The 11057-nt window shown below is 39.8% G+C and overlaps 2 non-coding genes across 2 annotated transcripts; both read right to left on the reverse strand.

The window, feature by feature from the left end:
* Positions 1 to 692: 692 nt before the first annotated feature.
* Positions 693 to 800, reverse strand: LOC130953165 (small nucleolar RNA R71). The gene has a single exon (XR_009075337.1). It is a non-coding gene; the product is annotated as a small nucleolar RNA R71 (small nucleolar RNA).
* Positions 801 to 10749: 9949 nt separating this feature from the next.
* On the reverse strand, positions 10750 to 10853 carry LOC130953420 (small nucleolar RNA R71). Its single transcript, XR_009075590.1, has one exon. It is a non-coding gene; the product is annotated as a small nucleolar RNA R71 (small nucleolar RNA).
* Between the last annotated feature and the right edge of the window lie 204 nt (positions 10854 to 11057).

Consider the following 11057-nt stretch of genomic DNA (forward strand, 5'->3'; position numbering starts at 1 on the left):
TTCTCAATGCACAATTTGAACCTTATCTAATTAAAGTTCGAATTCTTCTTCTCCTTCTTCTTTCTATTTCTCTTTTCCTCTGACATTTCAAGGAATCTCTATACTGTGACATAGAGGATTCCACACTTTCTTGTTCTCTTCTCTTTCATATGAGCAGGAGCAGAGACAAAGGCATTCTTGTTGAGGCTGATCCTGAACCTGAAAGGACCTTGAAGAGAAAGCTAAGAGAAGCCAAAACACAACTCTCTTTAGAGGACCTGACCGAATTCTTCAAGGAAGAAGAAGATATGGCAGCCGAAAACAACAATAATGCAAACAATGCAAGGAAGGTGCTGGGTGACTTTACTGCACCTACTCCTGATTTCTATGGGAGAAACATCTCTATCCCTGCCATTGGAGCAAACAACTTTGAGCTTAAGCCTCAATTAGTTTCTCTAATGCAACAGAATTGCAAGTTCCATGGACTTCCAATGGAAGATCCTCATCAGTTCTTAGCTGAATTCTTGCAAATCTGTGACACAGTCAAGACTAATGGGGTTAACCCTGAGGTCTATAGACTGATGCTATTCCCTTTTGCTGTAAGAGACAGAGCTAGAATATGGTTGGATTCTCAACCTAAACAAAGCCTGGACTCTTGGGAAAAGCTAGTCAATGCCTTCTTGGCAAAGTTCTTTCCACCACAAAGATGGAGTAAGCTTAGAGTGGAAGTCCAAACCTTCAGACAGAAGGATGGAGAATCCCTCTATGAAGCTTGGGAAAGATACAAACAATTAATCAGAAGATGTCCCTCAGACATGCTTTCTGAATGGAGCATCATAGGTATTTTCTATGATGGTCTCTCTGAACTATCCAAGATGTCCTTGGATAGCTCTGCAGGAGGATCTCTTCATTTGAAGAAGACGCCTGCAGAAGCTCAAGAACTGATTGAAATGGTTGCAAATAACCAATTCATGTACACTTCTGAAAGAAATCCTGTGAACAATGGGACTAGTCAGAAGAAAGGAGTTCTTGAGATTGACACTCTGAATGCCATATTGGCTCAGAACAAAATATTGACTCAACAAGTCAATTTGATTTCTCAAAGTCTGTCTGGAATGCAAAATGCACCAAACAGTACTAAGGATGCTTCATCTGAGGAAGAAGCTTATGATCCTGAGAACCCTTCCATGGAAGAGGTGAATTACCTAGGAGAACCCTATGGAAACACCTATAATTCTTCATGGAGAAATCACCCAAATCTCTCATGGAAGAATCAAGAGACCTCAACAAGGTTTCAATAATAATGGTGGAAGAAACAGGTTTAACAATGGTAAACCTTTTCCATCATCTTCTCAGCAGCAGACAGAGAGCTCTAAACAGAATACCTCTGACTTAGCAACCATGGTCTCTGATCTAATCAAAACCACTCAAAGTTTCATGACTGAAACTAGATCCTCCATTAGGGATTTGGAAGGACAAGTGGGTCAGCTGAGCAAGAAAATTACTGAACTTCCCCCAAGCACTCTCCCAAGTAACACTGAAGAAAATCCAAAAGGAGAGTGCAAAGCCATAGACATGGCCGAATATGGAGAGGAAGGAAGGGAGGAGGACGCCAGTGAGGAAGACCTCAGTGGGCGTGTACCAATCTCCTCTGAGTTCCAATGGGAATCTGAGGCTCAAACTGAGACCATAGAGATTCCCTTGGACTTACTACTGCCTTTCATGAGCTCTGATGAGTATTCTTCCTCTGAAGAGGAGGAGTATGTCACTGAGGAGCAAGTTGCCAAATACCTTGGAGCAATCATGAAGCTAAATGACAAGTTGTTTGGAAATGAGACTTGGGAGGATGAACCCCCTTTGCTCACCAAAGAACTGGATGACTTGTCTAGGCAGCAATTGCCTCAAAAGAGGCAGGATCCTGGGAAGTTTTCTATACCTTGTACCATAGGCACCATGACCTTCAAGAAGGCCTTGTGTGACTTAGGGTCAAGTGTAAACCTCATGCCCCTCTCTGTAATGGAGAAATTAGGGAGCCTTGAGGTGCAAGCTGCAAGAATCTCATTAGAAATGGCAGACAATTCAAGAAAACAAGCCTATGGACTTGTAGAGGATGTTCTGGTTAAGGTTGAAGACCATTACATTCCTACTGATTTCATAGTCCTAGAGACTGGGAAGTGCATGGATGAATCCATCATCCTTGGCAGACCCTTCCTAGCCACAGCAAAGACTGTGATTGATGTTGATAGAGGAGAGTTGATCATTCAAGTGAATGATGAATCCTTGGTGTTTAAGGCCCAAGGATACCCCTCTGTCATCATGGAGAAGAAGCATGAAAAGCTTCTCTCAAAACAGAGCCAATCAGAGCCCCCACAGTCAAACTCTAAGTTTGGTGTTGGGAGGCCACAACCAAACTCTAAGTTTGGTGTTGAACCCCCACATTCAAACTCTAAGTTTGGTGTTGGGAGGTTCCAACACGGCTCTGAGCATCTCTGAGGCTCCATGAGAGTCCTCTGTCAAGCTAATGACAGTAAAGAAGCGCTTGTTGGGAGGCAACCCAATGTTTTATAATTAATTATTTTCTTTTGTTATTTTATCTTTTTTGTAGGTTGATGATCATAAGAAGTCACAAAAACAATGAAAAAAGCAAAAACAGAATGAAAAACAGGAAGAAAAACAGCACACCCTGGAGGAAGATGCTGCTGGCGTTCAAACGCCAGTCAGCCTAGCAGTTGGGCGTTTAACGCCCAGTCTGGCACCTTTCTGGGCGTTTAACGCCAGAAAGGGGCACCAGACTGGCGTTAAACGCCAGTAAAGGGTAAAAACCTGGCGTTAAACGCCAGGAATGGGCACCAGCCCGGCGTTTAACGCCAGAAAAGGCTCAAAACGTGGATTTTGATGCCATTTGGTGCAAGGATGCCTTTTCCTTGACACTACAGGATCTGTGGACCCCACAGGACCCTACCATCACTCTCTCTCTTCTTCCCCCATTCACCAATCACCTCAACACCTCTTCCCCAAAAAACCCCTCACCTATCAAATCCCATCTTTCTCTTCACCACTCACATCCATCCTTCATAAAACCCCACCAACCTCACCCTTCAAATTCAAACCACTTTCCCTCCCAAACCCACCCTCAAATGACCGAACCCTCATCCCCCTCTTTCCTATATAAACCCCTCTTTACCCCTTCATTTTCACACAACCTAAACACCCTTTCTTACCCTTCTTGGCCGAACACACTACCATCTCCCTCTTCCTCAATTCTTCTTCTTCTACTCTCTTCTTTCTTCTTTTGCTCGAGGACGAGCAAACATTTTAAGTTTGGTGTGGTAAAAGCGTTGCTTTTTCATAACCATTTATGGCATCCAAGGCCGGAGAAACCTCTAAAAAGAGGAAAGGGAAGGCAAAGGCTTCCACCTCCGAGTCATGGGAGATGGATAGATTCCTCTCAAGGGTGCATCAAGACCACTTCTATGAAGTTGTGGCCTTAAAGAAGGTGATCCCCGAAGTTCCCTTTTCACTCAAAAAGGGTGAATATCCGGAGATCCGCCATGAGATCCGAAGAAGAGGTTGGGAAGTACTTACCAACCCCATTCAACAAGTCGGAATCTTGATGGTTCAAGAGTTCTATGCCAATGCATGGATCACCAAGAACCATGACCAAAGTGTGAACCCGGATCCAAAGAATTATCTTACCATGGTTCGGGGGAAATACTTGGATTTTAGTCCGGAAAGTGTGAGGGTGGCGTTCAACTTGCCTATGATGCAAGGAGATGAGCATCCTTACACTAGAAGGGTCAACTTTGATCAAAGGTTGGACCAAGTCCTCACAACCATATGTGAAGAGGGCGCACAATGGAAGCAAGATTCAAGAGGCAAGCCAGTTCAATTAAGAAGGCATGACCTCAAGCCAGTGGCTAGAGGATGGTTAGAGTTCATACAACGCTCAATCATTCCCACTAGCAACCGGTCCGAAGTTACCATAGACCGGGCCATCATGATCCATAGCATCATGATTGGAGAAGAAATAGAAGTTCATGAGGTTATAGCCCAAGAACTCTACAAGGTGGCGGACAAGACCTCCATTTTGGCAAGGTTAGCCTTTCCTCATCTCATCTGTCACCTCTGTTATTCAGTTGGAGTTGACATAGAGGGAGACATCACCATTGATGAAGACAAGCCCATTACCAAGAAAAGGATGGAGCACACAAGAGACCCCTCTCATCATGAAATCCCTGAGATACCTCAAGGGATGCACTTTCCTCCACAAAACTATTGGGAGCAAGTAAACACCTCCCTAGGAGAGTTGAGTTCCAATATGGGACAACTAAGGGTGGAGCACCAAGAACACTCCATTCTCCTCCATGAAATTAGAGAAGAACAAAGAATCATGAGAGAGGAGCAACAAAGGCAAGGAAGAGACATTGAGGAGCTCAAGCACTCCATAGGACCTTCAAAAGCAAGGAAGAGCCGCCATCACTGAGGTGGACCCATTCCTTGATTTCCTTGTTCTTTATTTCTTTGTTTTTCGAAAATTTGTGCTTTATGTTATCCATGCTTGTGTCTTATGATCATTAGTGTCTTAGTGTCTATGCCTTAAAGTTATGAATGTCCTATGAATCCATCACCTTTCTTGAATAAAAAAAAATGTGCTTAATTGAAAAAAGGAAGAATTGCATGAATTTTGAATTTTATAATAGTTTAATTATTTTGATGTGGTGGCAATATTTTTGTTCTCTGAATGTATGCTTAAACAGTGCATATGTATCTTGAATTTGTGGTTCATGAATGTTGGCTCTTGAAAGAATGATGATAAAGGAGACATGTTATTGAGGATCTGAAAAATCAATAAAATGATTCTTGAAGCAAGAAAAAGCATTGCTATAAAAAAAAAAAAACCGAAAAAAAAAGAGAAAACGAAAAAAAAAAAGAGAGAGTTGTGATCCAAAGCAAATAAGAGTGTGCTTAAGAACCCTGGACACCTCTAATTGGGGACTTTAGCAAAGCTAAGTCACAATCTGAAAGGTTCACCCAATTATGTGTCTGTGGCATGTATGTATCCGGTGGTAATACTGGAAGACAGAGTGCTTTGGGCCACAGCCAAGACTCAATAAATAGCTATGTTCAAGAATCATCATACTTTACTAGGAGAATCATTAACACTATCTGGATTCTAAGTTCCTAAAGAAGCCAACCATTCTGAATTTCAAAGGATAGATTGAGATGCCAAAACTGTTCAGAGGCAAAAAGTCAAAAGCCCCGCTCATCTAATTAATACTGATCTTCACAGATGTTTTTGAAATTCATTGCATATTCTCTTCTTTTTATCTTACTTGATTTTCAAGTTGCTTGGGGACAAGCAACAATTTAAGTTTGGTGTTGTGATGAGCGGATGATTTGTATACTTTTTGGCATTGTTTTTAGTATGTTTTTGATATGATCTAGTTAGTTTTTAGCATATTTTTATTAGTTTTTAGTTAAAATTCACTTTTCTGGACTTTACTATGAGTTTGTGTGTTTTTCTGTGATTTCAGGTATTTTCTGGCTGAAATTGAGGGACCTGAGCAAAAATCTGATCCAGAGACTCAAAAGGACTGCAGATGCTGTTGGATTCTGACCTCCCTGCACTCGAAGCGGATTTTCTGGAGCTACAGAAGCCCAATTGGCGCGCTCTCAACGGCGTTGGAAAGTAGACATCCTGGGCTTTCCAGCAATATATGATAGTCCATACTTTGCCCAGATTTGATGGCCCAAACCGGCGTTCAAAGTCACCTCAAGGAATCCCAGCGTTAAACGCTGGAACTGGCACCCAAATGGGAGTTAAACGCCCAAACTGGCACCAAAACTGGCGTTTAACTCCAAGAAGAGTCTCTACACGAAATTTCTTCATTGCTCAGCCCAAACACACACCAAGTGGGCCCGGAAGTGGATTTTTATGTCATTTACTCATCTATGTACTAAGTTTTCTATAAGTAGGACCTTTTACGATTGTATTAGAGAGCTTTTGACATCAAGGACTTTTGGTAGCTATCTTTGTATGCTATCTTAGACCTTTGGGAGGCTGGCCATTCGGCCATGCCTAGACCTTGTTCTTATGTATTTTCAACGGTGGAGTTTCTACACACCATAGATTAAGGGTGTGGAGCTCTGCTGTACCTCGAGTATTAATGCAATTACTATTGTTCTTCCATTCAATTCCGCTTGTTCTTTTACCAAGATATCACTTGTTCTTCAACATGATGAAGGTGATGATTGACGCCCATCACCATTCTCACCCATGAACAAGGTGACTGACAACCATTCTTGTTCTACAAGCATCTGAGGCTTAGTGAATATCTCTTGGATTTCTGATTGCATGATGCATGGTTGATCGCCTGACAACCGAGTGCTCGCCTGACAAACGAGCCAGCCATTCCATGAGATCAGAGTCTTCGTGGTATAGGCAAGAACTGATGGCAGTATTCAAGAGAATCCGGAAGGTCTAACCTTGTCTGTGGTATTCTGAGTAGGATTCAATGACTGAATGACTGTGACGTGCTTCAAACCTGTAACCTACTGGGCGTTAGTGACAGACGCAAAAGAGTTATTCTATTCCGGTAGGGGAGGGAACCAAACCGGTGACTGGCAGCACTGTGACAGAGTGTGTGCATTAGCTTTCACTGCGCGGATGGGAGGTAGCTGCTGACAACAGTGAGACCCTACACAAGTTTGCCATGGAAAGGAGTAGGAAGGATTGGATGAAGACAGTAGGAAAGCAGAGAGACGGAAGGGAAGGCATCTTCATACACTTGTCTGAAGCTCTTACACCAATGATATACATAAGTATCACTATCTTTATCTTTTATGTTATTTTCGTTCATCATCATATACACTTGAGTCTGCCTGACTAAGATTTACAAGATGACCATAGCTTGCTTCAATACTAACAATCTCCGTGGGATCGACCCTTACTCACGTAAGGTTTATTACTTGGACGACCCAGTGCACTTGCTGGTTAGTTGTGCGAAGTTGTGTAATGCCATGGTATTGAGCGCACCAAGTTCTTGGAGTTCATTACCGGGGATTATTTGAGTTGTGAAAAAGTATTGTTCACAATTTCGCCCACCACAGGGGTCACCATAAAAAATGCAAGCTTCTTTTAGAAACCCATAAAAAAAATAGACATCCAGAGCTTTCCAGCAATATATAATAGTCCATACTTTATTCGGAAATTGACGCCAACGCCAAAAACGTCATGATCCGGAGTTGAACGCCCAAAACACGTCATAACTCGCAGTTCAACTCCAAGAGAAGCCTCAGCTCGTGGATTGATCAAGCTCAGCCCAAGCATACACCAAGTGGGCCCCGGAAGTGGATTTATGCATCAATTACTTACTCATGTAAACCCTAGGAGCTAGTTTATTATAAATAGAACATTTAACTATTGTATTAGACATCTTTTGACAGTTTAGTCTCTTGACTGTTTAGCCTTTGATTATTCGGTCTCTTGATCACTCAGGGGGCTGGCCTTTCGGCCATGCCTGAACCTTTTACATATGTATTTTCAACGGTGGAGTTTCTGCACACCATAGATTAAGGGTGTGGAGCTCTGCTGTACTTCAAGTTTCAATACAATTACTATTACTTTTTATGCAATTCTCTCTTATTCTTATTCCAAGATATTCATTCGCACCCAAGAACATGATGAATGTGATGATTATGTGACGCTCATCATCATTCTCACCTATGAACGCGCGTGATTGACAACCACCTCCGTTCTACATGCAACCGAGCTTGAATGTGTATCTCTTAGATTCCCCAACAAAATCTTCGTGGTATAAGCTAGATAGATGGCAGCATTCATGAGGATCCGGAAAGTCTAACCTTGTCTGTGGTATTCCGAGTAGGATCCTGGGAATCCGGAAAGTCTAACCTTGTCTGTGGTATTCCGAGTAGGATTCCGGTAATGAATGATTGTGACGTGCTTCAGACTCGCAAGTGCTGGGCATTAGTGACAGACACAAAAGAATCAAGGGATTCTATTCCAGCAGGAGCGGGAACCAACCAGTGATTAGCCGTGCTGTGACAGAGCGCGTGAGCGTAGTTTTCACTGCGAGGATGGGATGTAGCCTTCGGCCAGTGTGATGCCTCCAGACGATTAGCCATGCGAGTGACAGCGCAGAGGACCATTTTCCAGAGAGGATACAAAGTAGCCATCATCGAACGGTGAACCCCTATACACAGCTTGCCATGGAAAGGAGTAAGAAGGATTGAGTTGAAGCAGTAGGAAAGCAGGCGTTCTCGAGCCATACAGTATCTCCATTCGCCTATCTGAAATTTCCACTATTGATTTACATAAGTATTCTATCCCTTTTATTATTTCTATTTTATTATTAATTTTCGAAACCATAAACCAATTTAATCTGCCTAACTGAGATTTACAAGGTGACCATAGCTTGCTTCATACCAACAATCTCTGTGGGATCGACCCTTACTCACGTAAGGTTTATTACTTGGACGACCCAGTACACTTGCTGGTTAGTTGAACGGAGTTGTGAATTCAACCGGTGCCATAATAATGATTTCATACAAATACAAAGAATATGGATCACAATTTCGTCCACCAAGTTTTTGGCGCCGTTGCCGGGGAACAATCAATTTCGAACAACAATTCAACAATTGTTTCCAGACCACAATGGTACCAAGTTTTTAATCCGGCAACAACACCAAGTTTTTGGCGCCGTTGCTGGGGATTGTTCGAGTATGGACAACTGACGATTCATCTTGTTGCTCAGATTAGGTAATTTTCTTTTCAAAAATCTTTTTCAAAATTTTTCTTTTATTTTCCGTTTTTCCTAACATTATTTTCGAAAATTTTTTTTATAAAAATCCAAAAAAATAATAAAATCATAAAAATAAAAAATATTTTGTGTTTCTTGAGTCAATTTTTAAGTTTGGTGTCAATTGCATGCTTTAAAAATTTTTCTTGCATTTTTCGAAAACTTCATGCATTCATAGTGTTCTTCATGATCTTCAAGTTGTTCTTGATAAGTCCTCTTGTTTGATCTTGATGATTTCTTGTTTTGTGTTGTTTGTTGTTTTTCATATGCATTTTTTGTTTGTTAAAGTCCATGCATTAAAAATTTCTAAGTTTGGTGTCTTGCATGTTTTCTTTGCATCAAAGATTTTTCAAAATTATGTTCTTGATGTTCATCATGATCTTCAAAGTGTTCTTGGTGTTCATCTTGACATTCATAGCATTCTTGCATGCATTCATTGTTTTGATCTAAAAATTTCATGCATTGAGTATTTTTGTTGTTTTTCTCTCTCATAATTAAAAAAAAATTTCAAAAATCAAAAAAATATATCTTTTCCTTTTTTCTCCCTAAATTTTCGAAATTTTGGGTTGACTTGGTCAAAAAAATTTTTAAAATTAGTTGTTTTTTACAAGTCAAGTCAAAATTTCAAATTTTAAAAATCTTATCTTTTAAAATCTTTTTCAAAAATCATATCTTTTTCACTTTTTTTTATATTTTTCGAAAATTTCAAAAATATTTTTTTCAAATTATTTTCAAAATCTTTTCTTTATCTTTACATCATATTTCGAAAATTCACTAATAATTAATGTGATTGGTTCAAAAATTTGAAGTTTGTTACTTTCTTGTTAAGAAAGGTTCAATCTTTAAAGTTTTAGAATCTTATCTTGTAGTTTCTTGTTAGTGAAGTAAATAATTTCAAAATTTTTGAATTAAATCTTTTTATCTTTTATTTGATCTTTTTCAAAAATTTTATCTTTTTCAAAATTTGATTTCAAAATATCTTATCTAACTTATTATCTTCTTATCTTTTTCAATTTTGATTTCAAATCTTTTTCAATCAACTAACTAACTTTTTGTTTGTCTCTTATCTTTTTCAAAACCACCTAACTACTTTTCCCTCTTCTATTTTCGAAAATATCTCTCTCTTTTTCAAAAATTATTTTTAATTAACTAAATGTTTCATGTTTCAATTTTAATTACAATTTATCTCTAATTTTCAAAAATCACTAACCCCTTTTTAAAATTATTTTTGAAATTCTCTTTCTCTTTTCTTATTCTATTTAATTATTTATTCACTAACACTTCTCTTCACCTCTTTTCATCTAAAATCCGAATTCTTCTTCATTCTTCTCCCCCTTCTTTTTCTACTAACATAAAGGAATCTCTATACTGTGACATAGAGGATTCCTCTTTCTTTTCTTGTTTTCTTCTCTTTCATATGAGCAGGAACAGGGATAAAGGCACTCTTGTTGAAATTGATCCAGAACCTGAAAGGACTTTGAAGAGAAAATTAAGAGAAGCTAAATTACAACAATCCAGAAACAACCTTTCAGAAATTTTCGAACAAGAGAAGGAGATGGCAGCCGAAAATAATAATAATGCAAGGAGAATGCTTGGTGACTTCACAAAGCCAACGTCCAAGTTTGATGGAAGAAGCATCTCCATTCCTGCCATTGGAGCCAACAACTTTGAGCTGAAGCCTCAACTAGTTGCCTTAATGCAACAAAACTGCAAGTTTTATGGACTTCCATCTGAAGACCCTTATCAGTTTTTAACTGAGTTCTTGCAGATCTGTGAGACTGTAAAGACGAATGGAGTTGATCCTGAAGTCTACAGACTCATGCTTTTCCCTTTTGCTGTAAGAGACAGAGCTAGAATATGGTTGGATTCACAACCCAAGGATAGCCTGGACTCATGGGATAAGCTGGTCACTGCCTTCTTGGATAAATTCTTTCCTCCTCAAAAGCTGAGCAAGCTGAGAGTAGATGTTCAAACCTTCAAACAAAAAGATGGTGAATCCCTCTATGAAGCTTGGGAAAGATACAAGCAGCTGACCAAAAGATGTCCATCTGACATGTTTTCAGAATGGACCATATTAGATATATTCTATTATGGTCTCTTTGAATTTTCAAAAATGTCATTGGACCATTCTGCAGGTGGATCTATTCACCTGAAGAAAACGCCTGAAGAGGCTCAAGAACTCATTGACATGGTTGCAAACAACCAATTCATGTACACTTCTGAGAGGAATTCCGTGAATAATGGAATACCTCAGAAGAA

This window comes from Arachis stenosperma, chromosome 9 (genome assembly GCF_014773155.1).
Source record: "Arachis stenosperma cultivar V10309 chromosome 9, arast.V10309.gnm1.PFL2, whole genome shotgun sequence".
Classification (NCBI taxonomy): domain Eukaryota; kingdom Viridiplantae; phylum Streptophyta; class Magnoliopsida; order Fabales; family Fabaceae; genus Arachis; species Arachis stenosperma.